At 40.0% G+C, this 5,000-nt stretch overlaps 7 non-coding genes across 7 annotated transcripts; all 7 read right to left on the reverse strand.

Annotated features, from left to right (window-relative positions):
- Nucleotides 1-289: 289 nt before the first annotated feature.
- On the reverse strand, nucleotides 290-408 carry LOC127948247 (5S ribosomal RNA). The gene has a single exon (XR_008151990.1). It is a non-coding gene; the product is annotated as a 5S ribosomal RNA (ribosomal RNA).
- A 497-nt stretch (nucleotides 409-905) lies between these two features.
- On the reverse strand, nucleotides 906-1,024 carry LOC127948217 (5S ribosomal RNA). The gene has a single exon (XR_008151962.1). It is a non-coding gene; the product is annotated as a 5S ribosomal RNA (ribosomal RNA).
- A 355-nt stretch (nucleotides 1,025-1,379) lies between these two features.
- Nucleotides 1,380-1,498, reverse strand: LOC127947648 (5S ribosomal RNA). The gene has a single exon (XR_008151443.1). It is a non-coding gene; the product is annotated as a 5S ribosomal RNA (ribosomal RNA).
- A 494-nt stretch (nucleotides 1,499-1,992) lies between these two features.
- LOC127948003 (5S ribosomal RNA) lies at nucleotides 1,993-2,111 on the reverse strand. The gene has a single exon (XR_008151751.1). It is a non-coding gene; the product is annotated as a 5S ribosomal RNA (ribosomal RNA).
- A 355-nt stretch (nucleotides 2,112-2,466) lies between these two features.
- On the reverse strand, nucleotides 2,467-2,585 carry LOC127948014 (5S ribosomal RNA). The gene has a single exon (XR_008151762.1). It is a non-coding gene; the product is annotated as a 5S ribosomal RNA (ribosomal RNA).
- A 1,045-nt stretch (nucleotides 2,586-3,630) lies between these two features.
- On the reverse strand, nucleotides 3,631-3,749 carry LOC127948242 (5S ribosomal RNA). Its single transcript, XR_008151985.1, has one exon. It is a non-coding gene; the product is annotated as a 5S ribosomal RNA (ribosomal RNA).
- A 635-nt stretch (nucleotides 3,750-4,384) lies between these two features.
- Nucleotides 4,385-4,503, reverse strand: LOC127947506 (5S ribosomal RNA). Its single transcript, XR_008151305.1, has one exon. It is a non-coding gene; the product is annotated as a 5S ribosomal RNA (ribosomal RNA).
- Nucleotides 4,504-5,000: the final 497 nt, after the last annotated feature.

The raw sequence follows: 5,000 nt of genomic DNA on the forward strand, positions 1-5,000 counted from the left end.
GTGAAATTTTCCAAAAAGTTTAAAGCACCTGGTATTCCCAGGCAGTGTCCCATCCATGTACTAACCAGTCCCAAACCTGCTAATATTCAGAAATCGGGCATTGACTCTATTTTTTGGCAAAATTATTATATACTAAGTGAAAATTTTCCAAAAAGTTTAAAGCACCTGGTATTCCCAGGCAGTCTCCCATCCATGTACTAACCAGACCCAAACCTGCTAATATTCAGAGACCGGCATTGACTCTATTTTTTGGCAAAATTATTATATACTAACTGAAAAGTTTCCAAAAATCTTACAGCACCTGGTATTCCCAGGCGGTCTCCCAACCAAGTACTAACCAGGCCCAAACCTGCTTAGCTTCCGAGATCAGACGAGATCGGGCATAGCCAGGTTGGTATGGCCGTAAGCGAAGACTGCCGCAAAGAGAAGGCTATTTAGAGATCAGCCAATCTAATCGCCAGTACATTATATAAGTAGGAAAGAAAACCCAAAAGCTTAAAGCACCTGGTATTCCTAGCCGGTCTCTCATCCAAGTACTAACCAGACCTAAGCCTGCTAAGATTCAGAGATTGGGCATTGACTCTTTTTTTTTTTGGCAAAATTATTATATAATTTGTGAAATTTTCCAAAAAGTTTAAAGCACCTGGTATTCCCAGGCAGTGTCCCATCCATGTACTAACCAGGCCCAAACCTGCTAATATTCAGAAATCGGGCATTGACTCTATTTTTTTGGCAAAATTATTATATACTAAGTGAAAATTTTCCAAAAAGTTTAAAGCACCTGGTATTCCCAGGCAGTCTCCCATCCATGTACTAACCAGACCCAAACCTGCTAATATTCAGAGACCGGCATTGACTCTATTTTTTGGCAAAATTATTATATACTAACTGAAAAATTTCCAAAAAGCTTACAGCACCTGGTATTCCCAGGCGGTCTCCCATACAAGTACTAACCAGGCCCAAACCTGCTTAGCTTCCGAGATCAGACGAGATCGGGCATAGCCAGGTTGGTATGGCCATAAGCGAAGACTGCCGCAAAGAGAAGGCTATTTAGAGATCAGCCAATCTAATCGCCAGTACATTATATAAGTAGGAAAGAAAACCCAAAAGCTTAAAGCACCTGGTATTCCTAGCCGGTCTCTCATCCAAGTACAGACCTAAGCCTGCTAAGATTCAGAGATTGGGCATTGACTCTTTTTTTTTTTTGGCAAAATTATTATATAATTTGTGAAATTTTCCAAAAAGTTTAAAGCACCTGGTATTCCCAGGCAGTCTCCCATCCATGTACTAACCAGACCCAAACCTGCTAATATTCAGAGACCGGCATTGACTCTATTTTTTGGCAAAATTATTATATACTAACTGAAAAATTTCCAAAAAGCTTACAGCACCTGGTATTCCCAGGCGGTCTCCCATCCAAGTACTAACCAGGCCCAAACCTGCTTAGCTTCCGAGATCAGACAAGATAGGGCATAGCCAGGTTGGTATGGCCGTAAGCGAAGACTGCCGCAAAGAGAGGGCTATTTAGAGATCAGCCAATCTAATCGCCAGTACATTATATAAGTAGGAAAGAAAACCCAAAATCTTAAAGCACCTGGTATTCCTAGCCGGTCTCTCATCCAAGTACTAACCAGACCTAAGCCTGCTAAGATTCAGAGATTGGGCATTGACTCTTTTTTTTTGGCAAAATTATTATATAATTTGTGAAATTTTCCAAAAAGTTTAAAGCACCTGGTATTCCCAGGCAGTGTCCCATCCATGTACTAACCAGGCCCAAACCTGCTAATATTCAGAAATCGGGCATTGACTCTATTTTTTGGCAAAATTATTATATACTAAGTGAAAATTTTCCAAAAAGTTTAAAGCACCTGGTATTCCCAGGCAGTCTCCCATCCATGTACTAACCAGACCCAAACCTGCTAATATTCAGAGACTGGCATTGACTCTATTTTTTGGCAAAATTATTATATACTAACTGAAAAATTTCCAAAAAGCTTACAGCACCTGGTATTCCCAGGCGGTCTCCCATCCAAGTACTAACCAGGCCCAAACCTGCTTAGCTTCCGAGATCAGACGAGATCGGGCATAGCCAGGTTGGTATGGCCGTAAGCGAAGACTGCCGCAAAGAGAAGGCTATTTAGAGATCAGCCAATCTAATCGCCAGTACATTATATAAGTAGGAAAGAAAACCCAAAAGCTTAAAGCACCTGGTATTCCTAGCCGGTCTCTCATCCAAGTACAGACCTAAGCCTGCTAAGATGCAGAGATTGGGCATTGACTCTTTTTTTTTTTTGGCAAAATTATTATATAATTTGTGAAATTTTCCAAAAAGTTTAAAGCACCTGGTATTCCCAGGCAGTCTCCCATCCATGTACTAACCAGACCCAAACCTGCTAATATTCAGAGACCGGCATTGACTTTATTTTTTGGCAAAATTATTATATACTAACTGAAAAATTTCCAAAAAGCTTACAGCACCTGGTATTCCCAGGCGGTCTCCCATCCAAGTACTAACCAGGCCCAAACCTGCTTAGCTTCCGAGATCAGACGAGATCGGGCATAGCCAGGTTGGTATGGCCGTAAGCGAACACTTCTGCAAAGAGAAGGCTATTTAGAGATCAGCCAATCTAATCGCCCGTACATTATATAAGTAGGAAAGAAAACCCAAAAGCTTAAAGCACCTGGTATTCCTAGCCGGTCTCTCATCCAAGTACTAACCAGACCTAAGCCTGCTAAGATTCAGAGATTGGGCATTGACTCTATTTTTTGGCAAAATTATTATATACTAAGTGAAAATTTTCCAAAAAGTTTAAAGCACCTGGTATTCCCAGGCAGTCTCCCATCCATGTACTAACCAGGCCCAAACCTGCTAATATTCAGAAATCGGGCATTGACTCTATTTTTTGGCAAAATTATTATATACTAAGTGAAAATTTTCCAAAAAGTTTAAAGCACCTGGTATTCCCAGGCAGTCTCCCATCCATGTACTAACCAGACCCAAACCTGCTAATATTCAGAGACCGGCATTGACTCTATTTTTTGGCAAAATTATTATATACTAAGTGAAAAATTTCCAAAAAGCTTACAGCACCTGGTATTCCCAGGCGGTCTCCCATCCAAGTACTAACCAGACCTAAGCCTGCTAAGATTCAGAGATTGGGCATTGACTCTTTTTTTTTTTTTGGCAAAATTATTATATAATTTGTGAAATTTTCCAAAAAGTTTAAAGCACCTGGTATTCCCAGGCAGTGTCCCATCCATGTACTAACCAGGCCCAAACCTGCTAATATTCAGAAATCGGGCATTGACTCTATTTTTTGGCAAAATTATTATATACTAAGTGAAAATTTTCCAAAAAGTTTAAAGCACCTGGTATTCCCAGGCAGTCTCCCATCCATGTACTAACCAGACCCAAACCTGCTAATATTCAGAGACCGGCATTGACTCTTTTTTTTTTGGCAAAATTATTATATAATTTGTGAAATTTTCCAAAAAGTTTAAAGCACCTGGTATTCCCAGGCAGTGTCCCATCCATGTATTAACCAGGCCCAAACCTGCTAATATTCAGAGACCGGCATTGACTCTATTTTTTGGCAAAATTATTATATACTAAATGAAAAATTTCCAAAAATCTTACAGCACCTGGTATTCCCAGGCGGTCTCCCATCCAAGTACTAACCAGGCCCAAACCTGCTTAGCTTCCGAGATCAGACGAGATCGGGCATAGCCAGGTTGGTATGGCCATAAGCGAAGACTGCCGCAAAGAGAAGGCTATTTAGAGATCAGCCAATCTAATCGCCAGTACATTATATAAGTAGGAAAGAAAACCCAAAAGCTTAAAGCACCTGGTATTCCTAGCCGGTCTCTCATCCAAGTACTAACCAGACCTAAGCCTGCTAAGATTCAGAGATTGGGCATTGACTCTTTTTTTTTTTTGGCAAAATTATTATATAATTTGTGAAATTTTCCAAAAAGTTTAAAGCACCTGGTATTCCCAGGCAGTCTCCCATCCATGTACTAACCAGGCCCAAACCTGCTAATATTCAGAAATCGGGCATTGACTCTATTTTTTTGGCAAAATTATTATATACTAAGTGAAAATTTTCCAAAAAGTTTAAAGCACCTGGTATTCCCAGGCAGTCTCCCATCCATGTACTAACCAGGCCCAAACCTGCTAATATTCAGAAATCGGGCATTGACTCTATTTTTTGGCAAAATTATTATATAATAAGTGAAATATTTCCAAAAAGTTTAAAGCACCTGGTATTCCCAGGCAGTCTCCCATCCATGTACTAACCAGACCCAAACCTGCTAATATTCAGAGACCGGCATTGACTCTATTTTTTGGCAAAATTATTATATACTAACTGAAAAATTTCCAAAAAGCTTACAGCACCTGGTATTCCCAGGCGGTCTCCCATCCAAGTACTAACCAGGCCCAAACCTGCTTAGCTTCCGAAACCAGACGAGATCGGGCATAGCCAGGTTGGTATGGCCGTAAGCGAACACTGCTGCAAAGAGAAGGCTATTTAGAGATCAGCCAATCTAATCGCCCGTTCATTATATAAGTAGGAAAGAAAACCCAAAAGCTTAAAGCACCTGGTATTCCTAGCCGGTCTCTCATCCAAGTACTAACCAGACCTAAGCCTGCTAAGATTCAGAGATTGGGCATTGACTCTTTTTTTTTTTTGCAAAATTATTATATAATTTGTGAAATTTTCCAAAACGTTTAAAGCACCTGGTATTCCCAGGCAGTGTCCCATCCATGTACTAACCAGGCTCAAACCTGCTAATATTCAGAAATCGGGCATTGACTCTATTTTTTGGCAAAATTATTATATACTAAGTGAAAATTTTCCAAAAAGTTTAAAGCACCTGGTATTCCCAGGCAGTCTCCCATCCATGTACTAACCAGACCCAAACCTGCTAATATTCAGAGACCGGCATTGACTCTATTTTTTGGCAAAATTATTATATACTAAGTGAAAAATTTCCAAAAA

This window comes from Carassius gibelio, chromosome A25, assembly GCF_023724105.1.
Source record: "Carassius gibelio isolate Cgi1373 ecotype wild population from Czech Republic chromosome A25, carGib1.2-hapl.c, whole genome shotgun sequence".
Lineage (NCBI taxonomy): Eukaryota > Metazoa > Chordata > Actinopteri > Cypriniformes > Cyprinidae > Carassius > Carassius gibelio.